The sequence below is a fragment of the Lissotriton helveticus genome, chromosome 7 (assembly GCF_964261635.1).
Source record: "Lissotriton helveticus chromosome 7, aLisHel1.1, whole genome shotgun sequence".
In the NCBI taxonomy this organism is placed as follows: Eukaryota; Metazoa; Chordata; class Amphibia; order Caudata; family Salamandridae; genus Lissotriton; species Lissotriton helveticus.
Window position 1 is genome coordinate 470,746,284 of NC_136068.1, and position 23,489 is coordinate 470,769,772.

Here is a 23,489-nt window from a genome sequence, read left to right on the forward strand (position 1 = left end):
CCTGGTAAACAGATGCTTATCAGAAAGTATCATATGAGTACCCAGGCACTTTTCGGTACACGGAATTACTTCCTGTGTGGACAATGGGGGCTTTCATTGGAACCTGAAACTACTTTGTCCCATGGGTAGTGGCAAACAGGAGAACTACGCCTCACCCACAGGATCGTGTCAGTTTATAGTATGGAGAGCCAGGAGGGCAGCAGGCAGGACCGCCATTGATGGGCTTAAATGAAGAGAGAAATTATGAGAAGATAATTGCACAAATATTTGCAGAGAGGGAGGGCGGCTGATTAAAGAGTGAGAGATGAAAGCATACCCACCTGGCACACAACTCAGGTTTACAGCCAGCAGTATGTGTAGGGGCAGCTGGGGTTCCTGGAACAGCAACATCAAATAGGAACACTGGAAGAGAGTTTGGGCCAGATGTATGAAACATTTTTGTGTTCACAAAATGTCCTATTTGGACAATTGGGTCATGCGGTAACATGTTACGCATCTGCAATTTGGGGTTGCGACTAAATACCGAATCAGTATTTGGGGGCATGTTTAGGGCGTCCCTTCCAATTACCGATTTGGCATGCTATATACATATATATAAATATATATCGAAGTCCACAGTCCTGCAGCGCAACGAACACCAGCGCAAAATCAGGTACAGACCACAACGAAGGAAGAAAGTTAAATAAGTGCTTTAATCCAAAATGGGCAGCAGCATGACGCGTTTTGTCCGGGGAACCCGGACTTGATCACACAGCATACCCAGAGACACAGGTGATTTAAATACTGCATACATCACAAATGACTCCGCCTCTCAACTACCATAGACAGTGAAAACATATTTAAATCTCATTTCAACCTCAGTCTGTTTTCATAAATACCTGTCTTAAATTTACTTCATATAAGACAGAGTAAAATCAACAATTAATATTGCTAAAATTAATTTACAATATTTATCTTTATATATATATATATATATATATATATATATATATATATATATATATATATATATATATATATATAATTTCCTATGGAAAACAATCCTAACTATAACTACCTACTGGCGACCGCCAGTAGGTGATATATATATATATATATATATATATATATATATATATATTTATCAGTAAGTTTCTGCACTTGCAGGCTGTCACCAGGACGAAGGGCGGGTCATCAAGGGGATTCTTGCAGTAAATCCAATTTATTCAGACCAGTCCTTTAAACAAGGAAGACTACGCCATGTGCTATTTAAGTTGTTTATTCGTCAAACCGCCATCGGGCGCGTTTCGGCTGCTCCCAGCCTTGCTCACCAATGTACACATATATTAATGTTTTGCAACTGAAATTTGGTTGCAAAACATTAATGCAATAACAACTGTACAGATGTAGTAGTAAGCCATTCACAAACGAGAAGGGGTCCCCTTGAACCCCTTCCCCTTTGAGAATGTTGAAAAAAATATTTTTTAGAGCAGGCAGTGGTCCCATGGATGGCTGCCTAGTCTTTAAAAATGTTGGTTACAATTTTGATATTTTTTTTTAATGTATCCCATTTTCCCTTAATAAACACGGTTTGCATTAAAAACATTTTTTATTTAAAAGCAATCAGAGACATGGTGGCCGCTCACTTCAGCAGGCCACCATCCCTGTTATGGCTGTGATTCATAGTCAGTCGGAATTTGCTATCTACCTCATTCATATTATTTGGGTCTGCGACTAAATACCTATTCGATATTTGGAAGGGTCGTGTTTAGGGAGTTCCTTCCAAATACTGATTTGGAATGGTATATACTATTGTATTACAGACTGCACAAATATTTTTTAAGAGTAGTTAGTAGTCCAATAAACCACTGCCAACCCTTAAAAAAAATGTTTTTACAATTTTCTTTTTTTTTAAATGCACCCCATTTTTCTCATTGGAAAATGGGTTGCATTAAAAAAAACTGCTGAATTTAAAACCAATCACAGACATGGTGGTCTGCTGGCTTCCACAGTCCATCATCCCTGTGATGGCTGTGATTCATAGTGGATCACAATTTGCTACCTGTGTCATTAATATTTATGAGGAAGGTTGAAGTGCAACCCATTGGTATTCAGATTTTTGCGAACCGACCTATTAGTACATAGACTAGTTCACAAAAACAGAATGTATTTGTTAAAGATCAGTGCAAAATTTGGAAACACTTTTACCACATCTATTTTTAGAACATTAGACCCCAAGTTTCTTCTCTATATTTTTTTAGAAAATACGTTCTTCAATATAGTGAGATTACAGAGCACAGTAAGAATATTTAGTGTTTTTTAAGCTTGGTATTGTTTTACTTCAATGAATGGAAACATTAAAAGCAAATGATACATTTTAAAGAACTGTGGGGCATTAGTTAAAACATCTTATACTTGTACAGGTGAAGTGGGCTGGAGAATTGTAATCACCTTCTTTCTAGTGCTTTGCTGTAAATATACAGTCCAAAGTAGAGCTTGAGCATATATTTGGATGCAAGTGGATGGGATTTAAAGATTTATTTGACAGACTTTGTGTGGCAAATAATGCATCTTTCAGTTCAGATACAGAGCGTGTAAACTCTGTAGTGGCGGAGACCAGCACATCAATAATCTATATGTATTAGAGGGACCCTCAATTTTAATCACAAATTATTTTTTCTTTCTAATGGTGAGCACAGGAAAACCTAATTTGTATATCAGCTAGTTAACCCCTCCACTGACAGGGTGTTAGGACACTGGTGTGCCAGAGATTGTTTCATAAAAACATCATTAACTTGTTAAAACACATGTACCTCTTTGGTCTCTTTGAGCAGCCATACAAACTAAAATGTGTTTTTTTCAGCTTTTCAGGGCTACGTTTAAGTACAAACCCTGCCTCAATATGTCATTATAGCCCGATATGATAAAACATTCAGAGAAAATGTCATTTTTCATGAGAAATGTGCTCAATATTTTGTTGCATTTTTTTAAATGGACAAACATAAATCTTGGAAAGCCAAGTAATGAAATGATGCCCTGTATTTTAGAGCCTGACTGTACCAAATATATGCGCATTTTCCTAAGAAATGTACGTTGCACAATCAATTATGAAATATTTGCGCAGATCACTAAATTGTGGCAAAATCACATTTGATGACAGATCTCAAACTCAAGACTTTCAGGAAAGTATGAAAAGTACATATTTTATCATTTTAAATAACCTAAGGAATCTATTAATATAGCCTTATAGCCCACCGTAGAGGGCTATACCGGCTATTAAAGGCCCTCTCCAGCGTTAAAGGCCCCGAGCCGAAGGCGAGGGCCTTTAACAAGGGAGAGGGACTTTAATAGCGCTATAGCCCATCTACGAAGGGCTATAAGGCTATTAGAACATTCTGCCACTAGAGGACAGAATGTTCTAACAAAAAAAACAAAGCCTTTTGGGAGCGTGAGGGGATTGGAATCCCCTCAGGTTCCCTGAAGCCTTTGTTCACAGCCAGAGCTGTGAACAAAGAAACATTGGAATGTTGGAGCTCCAGGCTTATACCAGCCTTTATAAGCCCGGAGCACTCCATTGTTTTCAATGGAGCTCCCAACATTCCAATGTTCTAATATAAATCAGCATAACCTTGTCCTGACAGGCTGGCTGGTGTAACACGCTAACTGTAAAATTTGTCATATTTTTTTGCAATTTTCTTTGCAGAACATGATGATTCCCTCTAGTCTCACTCACTCAGGAACATTTTCCTGCTAAGGCTTTACCCACCATCTCTGTTCAGGGTCTCTCTCCCGAGTGTGGCAGTACCAGACAAATATTTGTTTTCTATGGGTTCTTGATGCCTATAGGCGATTACCTGAGTGCCGTGCATGTGGGAAAACTGGCAAGCAATTAAAACTGACATGTTCATTTGGGGTACCTATCTTGCGGTCACAATTATCGCTTCTGGGCTCTGTGGAAACCTCTCAAAACTACATATTATCAATATCTACGTATTCAAACTTTTCTGTTTCTGGGTAGTAGACCGCCTTCAACCTAAATGGCTGACTGGGATGATCATGTTAAATATGACACTTGTTAGATTTTTAGCATTTCTTTCTAAAACGCAGTGATTGCCGTTTGTTTTACTTGTATAGGGACATATCTCTGCCAAGGTGTGACCCCTAACATTGTTCCTCTGGGTCTTCTAATTGTGGGGGCTCACACATGTATGGGCTTCTTCTATGAGCCTAGGAGTATAGTGCATTTGGGAAAGTTAGAAAGCAGCTACAGGCAAATCGCCAGTTTAAGGTACCTGTCCAGGGCCGGCTTTAGGCATGTGCAAAATGTGCACCTGCACAGGGCCGGCAAACCCCAGGGGCCGCCACGAGGAATCGGATACATACATATTCGTGGCGGCCCCTGGCAGTGATTTGGCGGCCTCCCCGGCTTCCACTCTTACTAACTTCCAAAGCCCTGAGTCACCCCCCCTCCTCCCTTTCACTGCCTGGCCAGTGTGTGACGAAGAGTTATTCAAAGAATTCTTAGGGACCCGGGTAAAAAGATATTTTAGGGTCCCTTCTTTGAGAAAACTACAAGACCTTCTGAAGAGGAACAACACTGAGTTGCACATTAAACTTTCAGATATGGTGGCACACAAAAGCTGAAAGATCAAGGTGTTCAGGGTTCATCACCCAAATTGTTCCTAAAAAAGCTTGAGCGATGTTTTTTTTTAATAAAGTCGTGTCTTTTTACACTTGGATCTAGATTTGTCTCCCACCAAAATGTTTTACATGGAAATCAGTGCCTAGCCATAATCTTCCACTAATTGTAGAAAAAGCATGTAGAGGTGAGTTGGTAGATGTTTAATGAACTAGTGCGTAATATTAAAATAAGGCATGGACCAAGCATTTGGAAATGTAACTGCTAGCTATTTGTAATCACAAATAAATATGCCTTCACAAGAGGCAGTCACCATTTTCATTTTTGGATCAAGTGAAATCTAATACAACTGATAATTTTCTTCTTCACTAAGTTCCCCTGCCTTGTCCATTCTCTCATCTCACTATGTGGAAGGCAAAGTAAATGGAGGAGAGAGACAGAGAAGTGAGATGGGAACAGAGTCGTGAAGTGATGAGATGTGTAAGTTAGAGAGTTAAGGTAGAGAGAGGTGATAAAGAGGTAGGGGTGGCAAAAGAGAAAGATTAGGTCATGAGAGACAGAGGTAGTGAGGCGCAGGGTAAAGAGAAGTTTATTGAGAGAGAGGTGAGGAAGACAGCAAGGTGATGGGTACATAGAAATGGGGAGATAGGTAGAATGAGAGACGTACAGAGTTAGTTGAGGTACAAACTATCAGGTGGAAAAACGAGACACTAAAAGGAAACAAGTAAGATATTATTGGTTTAATTGTCACCCATTGGCTAAGAGTGCAGGTGTTAATTAAGGCTGGGCAGACTAGACAGGCTCATATGTCAAATTAAAAAAAGAATCTGTATATACAAATAGTATCAGTTAAACGGGAGATGGAGAAGTGGGGAGGCTGACCAATTGACAACTTTGCCCATTCTCTAATACGGTTGTATGTTTTAACAACGAATTCCCCAACCACGACTTCCCTAACAACGAGGTCTTAACCACGATATGCCACCATACAACTCTGGTGTGAGGCACCGTATGAACAGCGGGCCCACAATCCTCTATGTTGGAATTGTTGACCCTATGCCATTAAGTCTCCATTTCAGAAACCTTCCAGGACCAATTTACAAACAACCCATCACCCTTCCAGACTGGTCTTGAGCTTGGCACCGCCTTCCGAGTGTGCAAAGCACAACCCTAACAGACTATGTCTCTTAAAGCCGTACACTGCAATTGTAGCTTACTGTCTGGAACACAGCACCAAAGAGAGAGAGAGAGGCTACTCCCACAGTCTCTGTCTGCAGCAAGTTAACATGACAACTAAGGTTACCTGCTCAGAAGACTGAGTAAGACTGATGAAAGCCTTGCACTCAGAGAAACTGGACACAGAACACTGAATAGCGCTTTAGCCTCTCTTAATGCAATTATATCCCTGCTATAGCGGTGGCCTCTGGCTCCACACCGACCTGTGTTCCTCGTTCCTGATTGACGTCTGAGGACCAGCATGAGCTCGGCTGCATGTGCTACAGTGAAAGCAGTTATTCTTTTCGTTTTGGAAAGGTTTCTTTTACACACTTGGGCACGGGCAGTGCCAGTGCATCTGGATTTTGTGGCCTTGCCTTTGTACTAGTGTTACAGCGCATGTACATTCATTTATTAACATTTTAATTATAATTTAGCTTTAGCGGCAAAGGCAATAGTACTGATCTTTCTATAGTGCAAGCAAAAATGCATACCATCCGTGACTTAAAGAAACAGTTATCGTATATGTGCAGTGTCTCTTCTAACAAAGTCGTCAAAGTTAAACTATGCCCAGAATGTTATAAAGGTACTAATTTTAAGATTGCTACATACTCTGCCCCGCCCGGACCCCCTCTTCCGGGGGGCCCTCTACCTACGCTCCCTGCACAGGGCCACAATGAGCCTAGAGCCGGCCCTGACCTGTCTTTTTGTCACAGGTAACACCCCTGGGCTTTGTTGAAACATTATATAATCATATATTTTTTATAGCTGCACATCTTAAGGGTTCAATCGCTGGCTGTGTCTGACTTTCCTTATACAGACTGTCCGGCTTGGACTATGCACTGGACATAACTTTTTTCACATTTTCAGCAGCTTTTCCGAAATCATGGTAATTCCCTGTAGTCTTCCTCACACAGGAAGACATCCCTCCAAAGGCTTGGCACACACATGTGTTCCTCTTGGGCGTGGTGAACCAGACATTCATGGGGTTTCTGAAGGTGTCAGCAAGGATTCATACATTAGACACCATGGAATGTTTTTGATGCAGACCCTCTAAAGGGGGTGTCTGCAAGGGTTAGGCCAGGGATCATCTGACACTGAGGGAAATCTATCAACCCTCTCCATCCCTGAGTAAAATTGGGGTTTCTGCAAGGGTGTTGTAAATGTTGTGAAGTCTGCCTAGCTTGCCTCAGATATCAAGCTTCATTCTGGACAGAGGAGATGAATTTGGTCTTGCACCTCTTTTCGATCCATTGCACTATTCCCCGAGATGTCCCCACAAAAGCATGGACTACGAAACACCATTGCTTTCCTCTTTGGAAGGCCACCAAAAGGGGATAGAGGCCTGGAGAACCCAGACGTAGTAGGAACTTATATTTATAATTGAGGCTTACAACTTTGAGCTAATTACCTAAAATCCAGAGTCTGCACTGTTTCGGTCCGGTAAACATCCTTTACAACGCAACTTTTACCACGCAATGCTTTTACATCGCAACTTTTACAACGCAAACCATTACAACGCATTGCGCTGGGGGGCGCTCTAGGATAGGGAATAGATTTAATTAACTATCCAACACCTTCCCTACTATCCACGGGGACTGGAGTTGGAATAGTAAATTAAACTATTCACTATCCAGCACCCCAAAGCGCTATGCGTTGTAAAGGCATGCGTTGTAAAACTTGCGATGTAAAAGCATGCGTTGTAATCTCATACATCCTTTCGGTCCTGTTCTGATATCAAGTAAGAAGCAGCAAATAGAATCTGTTATGTTCTGTGTAACTGTAAAGCTCACGATCACCCATGATGTATCCTGGTACTGACCATTATGAAAAGGAGACTGTGCTGTAATTTACTCTGGACGCCCTTGTCGGGCATTTCTCAATGTCTCTTTAGACATGTTCAGCTTCTTCTGCTCGAACTTGATCTGCTCCATAACTCTTTTCAGCATGTTGGATTATTTTTACAAAGAGTGTTAATGTTAGCCCATCAGCAGTCAAATGCTTGCATCTTCATTTGAAGTGCAATACCTGTCTTCTCCCCGCTGGTATGTTCAAACCGTGATTGCCTGTAAAAGCTTCGGGTCTACGTCTTGCCTCCTGATTTGCTGCCAGCAGAAGGTCTGCCAGGCTGGTAACATTTAGAGCAGGATGTCATCTGTGAACATTGTTGCTTTAAAGGAATCTACACCTACTTGTATCCCCTCCTTGCCACTGTGCCTCCATATTCGGACTGCGAACAACTAAGTGTTAGGGAGAACAGGAGCCCCAAGAGCATTTCCATTAAGAGAGTCTGTGAATTCATGTCTTTACTATTATCTTCACCTTTGGTTTTTGATAGTTTGCTATCAACCATGTTAACAATCATTTTGAGGGCTCCCAACATCTGGGCTTATGACTTATGCTGCAAAAGGGTGCAATCACATATATTTTGAATCGTATTGTTCATGCGCCAGAGGAGTGTGCATATTGATTCATAAGAGGGTCAATTTAGGCTCACACACCAACATACAGGTACCCGGCGGGAGATATATCCTCTTGCATGGGCTCCTTGAGAACAATAGCGTTGCTATCGTTAACACCTATGCACCCAACATAGCCTTCTTTCGGGAACTTGGAATGATCCTTACCCAAGCACTGATGAATGTGATCCTATCGGGAAGGGACCTAAATATGGTCCTTGTCACACAGCAAATATGTTCCAGCCCCAGAAGTGATGCAAAACTGCACACCCTGAGGTCACTGTCTGAAGAATTTGGATGGGTATGGCCTTATTGATATCTGGCGTGCTCAACATGTAGAGTCACAGGAATACGTTTTATACTCGCCCTTCATGTGACACGATCCCAAACAGATTATTGGCTGATCTCAAAAGTCACAGCTCCAAGGGTTTCAAAAATAACTCATTTATCTGCAAACTTTCTGATCACTCTCCAGTCAAGCTTGTCCTCACCCTCCAATCTCCCAGATGGCCTCTGCCCTATTGACATTTCCCAAGCGATGCACTCTACGATGATGTGTTCCGCTCCAAGGTACATGAGATGATTTTGGAATATTTCTGCCTCAATGAGGGCTTGGTGTCAATGCAGGCAGTTTGTGGGATGCCTTTAAGGTGTATATTTGCTGGATTGTTATAGACAAGAAAACAGGGGTACTGAAGGGCATGGTATGCAGTTGCTGCAAGTAGAGCATGATATTAAATGCCTTGATTACACGGCTGCCCATGCACCACATGACTCCTATCTCTTGGACTGACATTGTCTAATTCCATCCTACTCAGAAACAGCATACATGAAGATAAAGTATAAAGGCAAGTATGCACAGCCCTGACTGTATGGTGATGAGAAAAGCCCAGGGATGTCATTGGCACTGCCTCTGAGGTAATCTAGACATCAAAATCATGTTACCCACCTGCGAGCGCTGGATGGCACGATATTGACCACTAATGAAGAGATTACTCTTGAGTTTGTGAGGTCCTATAATCAACTATGCACCTCACGGCCGACAGAGCCCGCAGCTTTCATCCGCACTTACCTCAGCAACATAGCCATGGTTTGTGTGGGCAATGCTCCCTGTCAGCTAATAGCTTACCCGATCTCTAAGGAGCAGAGCCTAACTGCCATCAATGCACTGCCAAACCATAAAGCACAGAGAGGTGATAGCTTAACTAGCGGGTTTTATAGAAGCTACAGACACATGTGGGCCACACAACTCCTCGAGGTGTATGCAGATGCCCTGGGGAGAGGGATACAGCCGCAATCTGTACTAGAACCAACAATCACATTATTGCTCAAACCAAGTAAGGGCACAGAAATGTGTTCTTCTCATAGACCCCTTTCATTGTTAAATGTTGATAATAAAATACTGACTAAAAAGTGTTGACATCTAGACTTTCGGTGCTGATGGAATTGCTGATCACCTTGGTCTAGTTCAGCTTTGTCTACACATCGACGGCTGTCAACCTCTGTGCAGGCTGTACAAGCCTGAATCAGTTGAACCCAGAATTAGCAGTGGCGGCAGTACTCCACAACGCCGACAAGGCATTTGATTCACTAAAGTAGCCTTTTCTTATGGAAATACTCCTCAAAATAAGTGTGCCTCAGGGGTTTATTATCCTAGTCCAGCTGCTGTATACACAGCCAGTAGCTAGAGTGAAAGTTAATGGCCTTACGTCTGATCCCATACCCATATATAGAGGCAGTCGACAATGGCATCCACTCTCCCCCCTACTAATCATCCTAGCATTAGACCCATTGGGGATGCTCCAGATGGACAGCCACCTACACAGAGAACTTGTCTTTTTTCCGGGTACCTCCTACAGTCCATGTACACAGATGATATATTGCTTTATGCGAGAAACCTGCAGATACCATTGCCCCATAGTCCATGATATCATTACATTTTGGGTATTCTCTGGGTTGTCCATCAACTGATCAAAGTCTGAACTATTTCCCTCACAGAAAACACTCCACAAGCAGGCCTAGAGTTTCCTATTCCCTGGAAGACGGATACAGTGAAGTACTTGGGATCTGAGCTCAATCGAGACAGGGAAATTGTCATTCACCTTAACTATGGCCCAGCCATGGACCGACTTATGTCACAGGCAGATTTTTAGATAGCGTGCCTCTATCCCTGGCGGGCCGAATCGCTATTATGAAAATTATACTTACCTGTTTTCTCTACCTTTTCAGAACCATCCCAACCCTGCTGACAAACAACTTCTTTCAAACTCTTCAAAGGGCCCAACTAAAACTAATATGGGCTGGTAGATAGCCAAGAGTTATGTTATGTTAATTACATTTAATATAGCGCACTACTAACCCCAAAGGGCATCTCTGCACTGCCATCAGACAAAAGCAAAAGTGAAATCAATTAAAATAAAGATGTTTTCAGTAATGTCCTAAATTTGTAATAATCAGTACAGAAACGAAGATGAAGAGGTAAATTGTTCCACTAGAGCAGAGCCAGGTAAGAAAGGGCTCTACCACCGCATCCAGTCAGATGGATACTGGGGACACTCAGCAAAGGTTTGTTCAAAGACCTTAGGTTTCTGGTAGGTAAATAGCATTTAAGTTTCTGCTGAAGATAACTGGGACCTTTGCCCCTTAAAGAGTTGTAGGTGATGCAACAGTTTATAAAAATGCTTCTCTGCCTTACTGGTAGTCAGTGTAAGGCTTTGAACAATGGGGCAGAGGGGGCACCTGACAGCAGGGTAATGGTCAGCTTGGAGATGCTCATGCTGCACTATGAGAGGGGTGGACTGGAGGTCCCCTACTTCGAACTGTACTATTTGGTCATGCGGGCGCAATTTGCTACCAGTATCACTTAGATGCCAGAATACCATACATAAAGCCGGAACATGCTTAGACGGATTGCACCCTCTCCAGGTACTTCTTCCTCAGGGCATACTTGCTAATTATAGGGAAATCAACACTGTGGCAGCAACTTGTTGGGCCTGGAGAAATTGTAATTGGCAATTGGACAATTAGTCCCTATACCCCGGCAATTCCATTATTACAGAACCTGCTCATGCCCTAACTGTGTAGCACCTTGCAACATTGGGAGCCCTGTATGACCAGGGGATGTTCATGTCATTAGAGTATTTGAAATCAACCTATAGGATTATTCTGCTCGATCTGTTAATTTATGCCAGGCTGAGGTGCACGACCCAAGAAAGAGGCCGGGATTCCCGGGGAAGCCAGCAAAAGTCCCCCCTCTGACCACCCTCATCCAGTATAAGGATGCAACCCGCTGGTTTTCCAGGCTCTATGCCTATCACTTCAACTGCAGCATACAGACCGTGTGAGGAGAGCCTGGGAACGGGATATAGGAGGCATCATTACACAGGTCCAGTGGCACTACTGTTGCATGCAGACGAAGCTAGGGTGTTATTTGGCGAACAAGTATACGGGGTACAATTAATTTACATTGGAATAAATCAAGAGGGAAGGAAGCCAGGGAGACAAATTTCATCAGAAATTTAGTGTATTTCAAATGATAATCATGTTAGACATATTGCAATTCATATGTACAATCACATGAGGAGGAAGCACTGTGTTACATTAAATGACATGTGACTGACAATATAGAGTGTACAAGTGCTTGTGAAGTTTTAGTGACGACGCAAGTGACACGTGAGTGGGTATATACAGCGATTGTGGTGGACGCAAACAAAAGGAAAGTGAACATTAAAAGTCTCTACACAGTATGAAATACCCAAACAATTAATGCTACATGGATACAAGGAATAAGACGGCGTTTCAGGCCAGTAGGAAGGTTAGGCTATCATCAGGACTCGGTTACATAAATACAATAGCAGTGCTGGGGATAAAGGAAATTTCGTATGTACAAGGGTCAGTTTTGTGGACTAGGAGAAGACAGGTCAGGAAGAGGGTGGCACAATCAAAGGGCCAAGAGTAGAAAAAGCGAGTGGCTGGCAATTACCATGTGACTGGTTAAGAGCAGAAGAGTGAGTGAACTAAGGGCGCGAAATTACAAAGGTAAGTAGACTCACTCAAGGCTCAGATCCAGGCAGTTTCCTATGGGACAAGGAATGTCAGAGGTTTTGAATAAAAGAGGGATACCAGGCAATTTCAGGATTACCGCAAGCTATCTGAAGAAGAAAGGAAGACCTGCTGTAGGGTACTGGGCAAGCAAAAACGCTGTGACAGCCAAGCAGGGGAGGGCGTGTGAGTGCCAGAGGTGCAGGGAGGTGCAGGGAGGGAGCTCGCAGTGCCCAGACAGGTTAGGAAGTGACGAGAATGGGGACTGGGCTGGAAACCGGCGAGGCTGGTTTAAACGTACTGGGAGGAGGTCTAGGAAGAGGAAAGGGCCGGGGATTGCGTGTAGGGACGACCTGGTGTAACCCGGGGCCGGTGGAAGACGTGGAAGGCCTTGGGACACCCCACACATTGGCTGGCCGACCAAAAACAACCTCATAAGGTGACAGCCCAGCCAAGAATGGGGGGTTACTCCTATTGACATTAATGCTAGGGGCAGCGCATCAGGCCAACTCAAACCCGTACTCTCCATTATATTTCTCAACCAGTCCTGCAGATTGCGTGTGTCGTGCTGCATGAAATTTCTGTTTTATTTGCAACCCCTTACAAATATATTTAACGAGTTCTGCATTGAAATGTACCCCATTGTCTGTCCATATAATTCGGGGCAAACCAAATCGAGGCAGAAACTCTTTAATCAGGGCTTTTACAGTGGCTAAGGCAGTATTATCTTTGGTGGGGTATGCTTCAACCCATTTACTAAATGCACAAACCACCACCAACACATACTTAAGATTGTTTACTCTGTCAAATTGAATATAATCCATCTGTAGCACTTCAAACGACAAAGAAGGGGGCGCAAAATATCCACTAAGAACTGTCTCTCTCCCACCGGGATTATGCTGTAAGCAGACCATGCAGTATTTAACCACATGGGCAGCCGTCTTGGGGATATTCGAGTTATTCCACACTGGGTCCAATAATGGACAAATACCTTTTGCTCCAATGTGGGCAGTGCCATGGGCCATCACTACTACTGCGTACACCAGGGCATTAGACAATAGCCATCTCTGTCAGTCAAGTCAATCCAGCAATCATTTTTGTCTAAGCGACCTATTTCCTGTTCCCATTTTAAGAATTCATCAGGAGTGGCTTCTTTCTGCAATTCTCTAACACTTTCAATAGTATTATCACATACTGTAGACTCCGCCACCTATCGAGTTGCTACACTGGGGAACATCGTGGACGTTTTAGTTTGTGCTGTTTCTTTCGCTACTTGATCGGCAAAGGCCTTTCCCTCTCCTGTAGTGTCAATGATTCTCTTGTGGGCACTACACGTAATGATAGCCACCTTCTCTGGTAAAGTTAGAGCATTTAACAATCTTTCAATCAAAGGGCCATGTTGTATTCTTTGACCTTGGGAGGTAAGAAATCCTCGTTCCCTCCACAGCCGCCCGAAACTATGGGCCACGCCAAAGGCGTACTGGCTGTCTGTAAAAATATTTACTCTTAAACCTTCGCTCAGTTCACATGCTCTTAATAATGCTATTAGCTCAGCTGCTTGCGCTGAATGCTGGGAAACCCGAGCAGTCTCTACTACTGTTCTAAGGGTAGTTATAGCATAAGCAGCTGTTATTGTGCCATCTGGTAACTTAAAACAAGAGCCATCCACATACAACTCCCCTTGTGGATCAGATAAAGGGGAGTCAGTGAGGTCTACACGTCCCTTCGTTTCTTCTTCAGTCCGAAATATACAATCATGGACATCGTCCTTTTGATCACTCGAAGACATGGCTTAATCCGCATAATGTAATCTTACACAAAATAAGAGGACTAAGGGACAATGATGATAGGAACAAACAGGAGAATATAAACAAAATGGGATACAAACGGATGACGACCCAAATAAGGTATTAAAAATTGAGTTGTAATACGTTTTATCCTACGAAGAACTGTGCAAAGATGTACATTATCAACAAATAATTGTGGCTTACTCATTTATTTATTTATTTATTTTTTGGCATTTATAAAGCGCAGCGTGTACCCGAAGGTGTCTTGGCGCTGATTAATTTGCCAGCTCGGTGTTATTAAGCTTAATTGCTCTGATCTCGTACCCCATACCATGAAACTTATTTGTTGAACAGCCATGTTTTCAGTTTTTTGCGAAATTGGAACAATGTGGGACATGATCTGATGTCCTGAGGCAGAGTGTTCCAGAGTTTGGAAGCAGCTACCACAAAACGTCGATCTCCCCACATGACTGTCCTGGTGCGAGGCACCGATAGTTGGTTGCTATTGGCGGAACGTAGCTGACGCGTTGGTTGGTAAGGACACAGATGGTCTATTAAGAAATGCGGGCCCTGTTTATTTAGTGCTTTGTAAACTATGCACTGAGATTTAAATCTGGCTCTGTTCTGAATCGTCAGCCAGTGTAGTTTTATTATTGCATCTGATAGAGGTGCGAACTTTGGGATTCCAAGGAGCAGGCGAGCTGCCGCATTTTGTATGGTCTGCAGTTTTTTTATAACTCTGACTTGGGAGTTAAGGAAGAGCCCATTACAATAGTCCAATGATGTCAGGACTAGTGAGCTCACCAATGTTTTAATAGCAGTTGTTGGGAGGTAAGGGCTTATTTTCCGAATCATGCGTAATTTGTAGTGGGCTGTGGAGGCCACTTTAATGGCATGATCCATGAAATTTAAACGATCGTCGAAGATTACTCCCAGGTTTCTTACTTTGGTCACCGGTTTAGGAGGGGCACCAAACGTTTGGGGCCACCAAGAGGAGGGCCAATCCGGTGAAAGTTGTCCAAAAACCATAACCTCAGTTTTTTCTGAGTTGAGTTTTAGGCAATTTACGGCCATCCACTCACCTATCTCTGTCAGTCCTCTCTGAAATCGTTTGGCAACCTCTTCTCCGTCACCTCCTATGGCCATAACCACTTGAGTGTCATCCGCGTAGGAAGTTAGGCTCATCCCATGTGCCTTGATGACATTGGCCAGGTCCGACACATAGATATTAAACAGTGTCGGACTTAGGGATGAGCCTTGAGGTACCCCACATGGCTGTGACAACTTGACAGATTGGAAGGGGCCAAGAGTGACGGCCTGCGTTCTCTCAGTGAGAAATGAAGCAAGGAGATCTCTTGCCGTGGAGGAGATGCCCATCTTCCCGACACGCTCGACCAAGATGCCATGGTCGACCGTGTCGAAGGCCGCCGAGAGGTCCAGCAATACCAAAACTGCTGTCCCGCCCTGATCTCTTATTAATCTAACATCATCTGATGCTTTGATGAAGGCGGTTTCGGTCCCATGGTATTTCCGAAAACCGTACTGAGTATCATCTAGCATTTTATGTGTCTCTATATACTCAGATAATTGTATGTTCATGGCCTTTTCCACCACTTTGGCCATGAACGGAAGACTGGCAATAGGCCGGTAGTTTTTTAACTCAGACTTATCGGCTCCAGGTTTCTTTAGCAGTGGTTTAAGCAGTGTAGTTTTTAAGTCATGGGGGTATATCCCTGAGAGCAGGATGGAGTTGCATACTTGTGTCAAAACTGGTATAATCGTGTCCATCACAGGTAAGAGAGCGGACAGTGGACAGGGATCCAGCATGGATCCAGTTTTAACTGTCGAGACGATGTTTAATATCTGGTCTTCGGTTAGTGGCGTAAAATTAGTAAAGGATGGTACTAAGATGGGTTTTGGAACCTCAAGAGTGATGGTAGGGGCCTTGGTGCAGATGGTTTTAGCTGTGAAGGCTTGATAAATAACATCAACTTTAGTAAAGAAAAAGTTGGCCAGAGCATCACACATGTCTTGAGAAGGGGGTGGAGTCAGGTCAGGGGTATTACCCGAAAGAGCTTTAGTTATATCGTATAATTTTTTACTGGAATTTTTTGCCTGCTCAATTTGCGTCATGTAATACGATTTTTTTTGCCTTTATGATCATAGTTTTATATATTATCAAGGCATCTTTATATCGAGTCTTGCTCGTTGGGCTGTAAGTCTTTCTCCATTGTCTTTCCCAATGTCTGTTCTGTTGTTTTTGTAATTTTAATTCGTCCGTATACCACGGTGCAGTTGGGGTAGACCTATTCTTAGATATTTTCTTAATAGGAACTAGAGAATTCATGGCTTGTCCCACCCAGTCGTGGAATTGTTGTATGGACATATTGGAGTTAGCCGAGATTATCGGGCGGGTGTTGTCCAGGTGGTGTTTTAGATCCGACTGGTTGATATTATGCCACGCTTTAAAAGAGATAGCCTGGAGGGGAATGGTAGCTTTTACTGGGCTTCTATCCATGGCCAAGGTACAGAAAACCGCATAGTGATCTGTCCAAGGCATAGGTAGAATATCCAGTATATGGAACCCCTGGACACTGGAAAAAATGCCATCTAAAATGTTTCCCGCTCGATGAGTGGGGGATGTGACCAACTGTTGGAGCCCCAGGGTTTCCATATCCGCGATGAGGGCTCGTGTCTCCTTATTATTATTATCCTCTAAATGAAAATTCAGATCGCCTAGTACTGTGATTGAATCCTCTAAGGCCAGAGATTCCAGAAGTGTGCTAAAACTGGTTAGAAAGACCGTTTTGACTCCTGGGGGCCGATATAACAGAAGCCCTTTGAAATTGAAGTGCGGGCTAAGTTTGATTACAAACATCAAAGCCTCGCACGAGATGTCCGGTGTTTGATTCACTGTGATCTCAAGATTTTCTCTAGCTATAATGGCGATCCCGCCACCTTTCTTTCTGGGTCTATCTTGTCTGTAGGCTTTGTAACCCTTAGGAGTGGCTATGACGACGTCCGGGTCGGACGAGTCGTCCGTCCATGTCTCTGTGATAAAGAGAATGTCTAACTGAAAATCTATTATTAAGTCAGCGATTTCCTGACTGTGTTTACATAGGGATCGTGCGTTGATGAGGGCCATGGCAACATTCTTGTTTTTAGAATGTTGTTTTGTGAGATTATTCTCACCATAATTTGATGTCATAAACTGACAGTGAGGACAGCATCTTTCAACTTTGCTTGCCGTATTCAAATATAGTGCAGGCATGGTTCTTCGGCGGTCTAAGATTACTCAGAGCATCCTTTGTGTAGACCCTGAGGGGATCTTTAGGATATGGGCCAGGGGTCGTGGCCCTCGGCCCGGTCCCGGCGCGGACGGGCGCAGACGGGCTTGCCTTTGGCGCGCCTTCGGCTTGCCTTTGGCGCGCCGCCGGTGCGCCCGCTGTGCCCGCCCGCTGCGCGGACGGGTTGATCTCATGTTTTTATTTGTGGTTGGGTAGAGGAGGGCGGGAGGGTTCTAGCCACTGCAGCGCTGACCTTCCTTCTCCAAGATGGCGCCTAGGGAGGGTCAGGGCGCCTGATTGCAGCGCGCTGTGCCTGGCAGCTGAGCGAAGACCTCTGGCGAAGGAATCTCACCCACGAGGTAGGATAGGTTAAAAAAGCAGCCTATTAAAATATTTTACAGTTTTTTAAAAATGCGCCGTTCGTGAATCAGCGACGTGTGTAAATTCGAAGTATAGCAGGTAAAGAAAGATTCCCCCGGCTTTCCGCCTCAGGGGAGAGCAAATAGCAAATTACCTGCGCAAACCTCTAACATCTAACCCTAATTAAATAATGTGATAGAGGGGAGTTCCCACTTATTTACTGAGATTATTCCACATGTATTAAAAACTAAGGACCCATTTAAAATGGTAATCACACTACATCGAGGATCTCACAATAAGTATCATACCTTTGTTATTTAATATCAGAACTTGTGAAACCTCGAAGTAAGATTTAAAATATGAATACACAAAAAATTATCTTCCTTTTATTTATTTTTCAAAATGTTATTATAATAAAGAAAATTATGTAGATTACAATAATTAATAAACAAGGTGGCCGCTCCATAATATATGACCCCGGGGATAAAACATATAGGAATCTTCAGTAACGAGCCTTGAATATACGTATACCCAATCTAAGATGGCTGCGACGTAGAGTGCGAGCCTGTGAATAAAGCACAGATCATGATAGCGGACAATGTATGTGCACAGGAATAGACATCCCAAGATGGTGGATGAGAAAACTGTGCTTCCATCAACAAACGCGTACCCAATCCTAGATGGCCGCGATAAAAAACGCGAGCTCGAAATTTAAAAACACATAAACGCGAGCTCGAAATTTAAACGCATAACAACGTTAGTTTTGGGGATAACGACTTTCGGGTAGCGCCCCCACCAAGCATAGAATCATTTTAATTCAATAGCTAACATAAAAACAAGAAGTTATTGGTAGCATCAATTAATGCGTACCCAATCTAAGATGGCCGGGATAAAAAACGCGAGCTCGAAATTGAAATGCACATAAACGCGAGCTCGAAATTGAAATGCACAACAACAATAGTTTTGGGGAAAACAACTTTTGGGTAGCGCCTCCAGTAAGCAGAGAACCATTTGAATTAATAGCTAACATAAAAACAACATGTTAATGAAGATTCAAACCCGGACCCAATCCAAAATGGCCGCAACTAAGAACGCGAGGTTATAAACAATACAAGGAATTTCTTTTCTGAGCAAAAGATGAGACATAAGAGCAAGCCCACACCCCTCTCAACAAATATAGAAGCCTTATAATGAACCAAATATAAAAGTATAACATAAGGATCTGATAGGAAACTATATAGCGGACTTGCGGTCTTCCGCTATACACACATCTTTAAAACATCAAATAGTACTAGCTGACTTATAATGAAGAAACTAGATCGTAATAAGGACAATAGCGAGCGCGAGGACTAAGATAGAGGTTGGTGACTAGGAAAGGAACGTCACAAAACACATTCTAAGATGGCCGACGTGTTTGCATATCAACACTGGACCACGCTAGTAATAAGCTCCAATTAACAACAATTGAGACTAAATTGACCAATTAGCTTGAATATAAAGAGAAGAGTGAAGCAAGCATCAGTCTCAGTTGCACCTATAGCAAGACACAGGACGGTCGTGGAGGAGAACCCAGAAAATCAGAAGTAAGTGCAGCCCACTCCAGGCAACCAGGGTAGCCTACAGAGGACTAATTCAAATCAGAGTTACTTGTTATATATTAAAAAATCTTTAAAAACTAATTTAAGATACCTTCATTCATATAGAACCTTCTGAAAGTTTATAATGAAGTAAAACAACGGTGCAGACAACTACAGTCAAGAGGGTCTACATCATTTCTCAAACAAAACCCCAAGGTAAAATATACAATAGTAGACTAGCGCTACATGACTAGGGAGTAAATGAGAACCAGTAAACTTTGACTAACAAGGAAGGTTATGTCTCTACAGTAAAGGAACTGGGACAACGACCTTCCTGTCAAGAATCTAAGCTCTAAAAACCAACTAGAATTTGAGGTAAGAACTGTATACTTTTAACATAAGTATTATTACTGGGAACTTAGAGGCAGTAATAATCTGTCATTCTTACAAATCAATCTAATCTAGGGCCATTATACCTAACTTTTTGGCTCCTACTGAGTTAGATTCACGCTTTTAATTGAAGTGGGGGACCTCCAGAATAAAGTGTTTTCCGGTACCCTCCACTACATTTTAATCACCACCCAGGCTACACATCACATTACCCACATACCCGCACTTCACCATAAGGCAGTTGGACAAAAAAGATCTCCGTGAAAGAGCCCCTCATAGAGGTGAGCCCGTCGGGGATTGCACCGCCTCCCCGACGAGGAGCAACGCCGATGATGAAGCATGACACCTGCAAGGGTGTGTGAGGCAAATACGTCCAACAAAATGGATGCCCCTAGGTGCGGTTTCCACAACCACCGTCACACCAGTCACATGCACTTCTTCTTTTTCTAAGGAACAGCCGAGCACCCTTTTTGTTGACCCACACTTGTTGAGGGCACCAGCTGGATTTGGACCTTCCACTTTCCTTAGTGGTAATTGTGCCCCCCGGATCAATTGATCATTCTCCCTCCTTTTTGATTACCAATTCTTACAAAAGCCTCTCTAGGACCAACTAGAAGATAAAAGACCGATTGGATGAGGGAAGATTTTTTAATAAGAGGATACTGCAAAGGCTCTTTTATATCCTAAATAAGGTAGGAAATTATTTTTTGGATTGAAAAAACCTTTCTGAAGTCTGTATATATAAAAAAAAATATGGAATAAAAAGGAAGAATAGAATAGAGTGTAGTATGTAAATTTTGTTCCCACAGTAGTCAGTAACAATAATTACCAACTGACAACAAAGAGGAACAGAAGTCAGGAGCAGAGGACACATAAAAGATCCTGCCCTAGAGGTAAATCAAAATGCTGATAGGAGATTGCTAACCACAGAGACTTCCAGAAGAACACAAGAGTTGATAATTAATAAAATCCCTTTTTGTGTCTAGTACAACTGAACAGCTGGAAGCCCAACAGGTCTCCGATACTACAATAGAAAGCCAATTCATTCAAGCTGCAACATAAACATTATCTAATAGTGAGTATCCGTTTAAAAGAATCAGATATTTCTCACTTCAGTTTTGAGTATGCCAAAAATTGGGAGTCCACAAAATAACAAATAGTAGAAGATGTATAGATGAAAACCCTATGGATATGTTTATTAGAATTCTTATCAGTGTTTGGACTTTGAGAATAAGATGTAGTAATAATGAATGTCAAAGATGTCTTAAGATAAAATGCATGTTATAATCTCAGAAAATGGCTAATACTAAATCATGTAGAAATAGAGGACCTTAAGGTCAAAACTTGACTTACTGAAAAAATTATGCAACATAGGTTTTGCTAAATTGAGGAATGGTTTTTAAAAAAATGTTTTTTTTGTTGTTTATATATTCCCAAATCTAGATTGTTTTTAATATAAGCAAGCATTGTCCTGAAGAAGGTGACCAACGTTTTTCACCGAAACGCCGCGTCGACAGTTTCTGCTTTTTTTCTCTTAAATGTTTTTTAATATAAATGTAATATGACAATTTCTACTTATGAATATAAATGTAATATCATGTTTTAACAAATTGTATGTGATTTCTCATGTAATAATGATGTACAAACAGATCAGATCTTTTTTATAATAAATTCTTAACACCAAATGCAAAACCTTTTTTAATTTCATTTTTTTGTCCACCACTGTTGCATATATCAAAGTGTTTGAATTTAATATCTAAGTGTTGAAATTGAATTGTTCATACTCATGGTGTATTTGTAAATTTGTTATTTTGTGTTTTTGGACTTCAAGAATTGACTATACTCACGGGTTACCACAAAACAGGGTTGAACAGAGGGACTATTTTCTATAGTCTTATCTGTTATTTAAAACCAGGAAAAGGGATCTTCTTATATTTGTTGGATTCAGAGTGGCACATCTTTTAATTTTAATGTGGGGTGCAAATAGATGTCATAACCAGTCAATTGTGCACTTGTGAGGTGCTGAGTTTTTGTTCGATTCAATAATATGTCCACAGCGTGCGGTACCATCACTGTGAGATCAGTATTTAAAACAATCCACTCCCACTGTCGAATGGCCACCGCCACCGCTGCAGTGGCCCTTGAACAGCTAGGAAGGGCCCTGGCAACATTATCCAATACTGCCGAAAAATATGCACAATGTCGTTGCTTTCCGCCAAAACCTAGGGTTAATACTGAAAGAGAACAACCGTCCACTTCATGCACGTAAAGTACAAAAGGTTTTCAATAGTCCGGAGTACCCAAAACGGGTGAAGAGCAAATTTTAAAGAATTAAAAGCATCTCGACATTCATCCGTCCAGGGCATGGGTTCATGCACATCTTTGGTAACCAGATGCAACAAAGGTTTAGCCAGAAGAGAAAAATTAGGAATCCATTGGTGACAGTAAGAGGTTATGCCTAGAAAAGCACGAACATCACGCTGAGTACGGGGCACAGACATGTTAGTAATAACACTTATCCGTTCAGGAGTTAGTCTTCTCCCCGCTTTCGACAGTAAATGACCAAGTTAGGTCACTTCCTGTCGACAATACTGAAATTTAGACAAGGACAGTTTATTACCATTAGCCGCCAAATGGTGCAACAGTTTAACAGTGGCTTCCTTACAACCGGCTGCCGTATCTGATGCCACCAGAATGTCATCCACATATTGGACAAGAACATTACCAGGAGGGAGGACTAACTCCTATAATACTGCTCTTAGAGCTTGGCTATAAATACTAGGACTCTCAGTATAGCCTTGAGGTGCGCGGCAGAATCTGAAGCTGCGACCAGATAATGAGAATCCGAAAATATGACGGCTGTCAGGGTGTATTGGGATACTGAAGACAGCATTCTTCAAATTGATCACTGAGAAATACTGTGCAGTAGGGGGCATCATAGTCAGGATTGCAGTGATGTCCGGAACCACAGGGTATTGAGGAATCACCATTTTATTAACCTCTCTAAGGTCAATTACAAAACGATAAGTATCCTTATAATCAGGGTCACCATCTAGAAGGGCCTTTTTCAGAAACGGTAAAATGGGGCTGTTACAAATGTTTGCAGCCGTTTCTTCTACCACTCCTTTCTTAATTAAATCATGAATGATATGCGATAAAGCCTGTTCACCTTCGGGCGAAATACGATATTGGGGAATACGTGGTAGATGCGCGTTTGGTTTTAAAGTTATGGATACAGGGGGTATTTTCAACAATCCGACATCCGTATACCCCTTTGCCCAAAGAGTGTGGGGTATATCTGAAAACTCAGTAGGGAGAGGTGCATCTTTGACTAAACATTGGGACATATGTTCAATAGGAGGCTGCAGTGTTAGATACACACCATCAGGAGAACATTAAATACGAGCATGCACTTTCTTTAGTATATCCAATCCTAGCAAATTTTTGCCACAACTAGAAGTAAGCAAGAATGGTGAGTCCACAGTAACAGGGCCAATAGTAAAGGGAAGTGGCTTTGAAACGGGGCTTACCACGGGGATTTCTGAAAATCCCACTGATACGTTATTTTGCCCAGACAGAGCAGCCCCTGGGACCAATGTATGAGCAACAGAACTATTCATTGCTCCAGTATCCACCAAAAACTTCTCAGATGTCCCCATCAATTGCCCCTGTACATAAGGCCCCTGTTTTTCCATCATAGCCGTCTTCCCGATAATCCTCATTATAATATTGCCTTCCCTGAAAATCATCTAAAT

At 42.3% G+C, this 23,489-nt stretch overlaps 2 long non-coding RNA genes across 3 annotated transcripts in view; one reads left to right on the forward strand and one right to left on the reverse strand.

The window, feature by feature from the left end:
- Positions 1-96: 96 nt before the first annotated feature.
- Positions 97-23,489, reverse strand: part of LOC144766826 (uncharacterized) — a 463,578-nt gene continuing 440,185 nt past the window's right edge. The window contains exons 5-6 of the long non-coding RNA XR_013597945.1: positions 321-402; positions 97-223 (exon numbers count right to left, since the gene is read on the reverse strand). This is a non-coding gene — a long non-coding RNA (uncharacterized LOC144766826). The remainder of the gene's footprint in view (positions 224-320; positions 403-23,489) is intronic.
- Positions 19,268-21,400, forward strand: LOC144766823 (uncharacterized). 2 transcript variants are annotated; one of them, XR_013597942.1, is made up of 6 exons: positions 19,268-19,350; positions 19,471-19,560; positions 19,654-19,719; positions 20,544-20,627; positions 20,721-20,809; positions 21,178-21,400. It is a non-coding gene; the product is annotated as an uncharacterized LOC144766823 (long non-coding RNA). The 2 variants fall into 2 exon arrangements; XR_013597943.1 differs by lacking the exon at positions 20,544-20,627.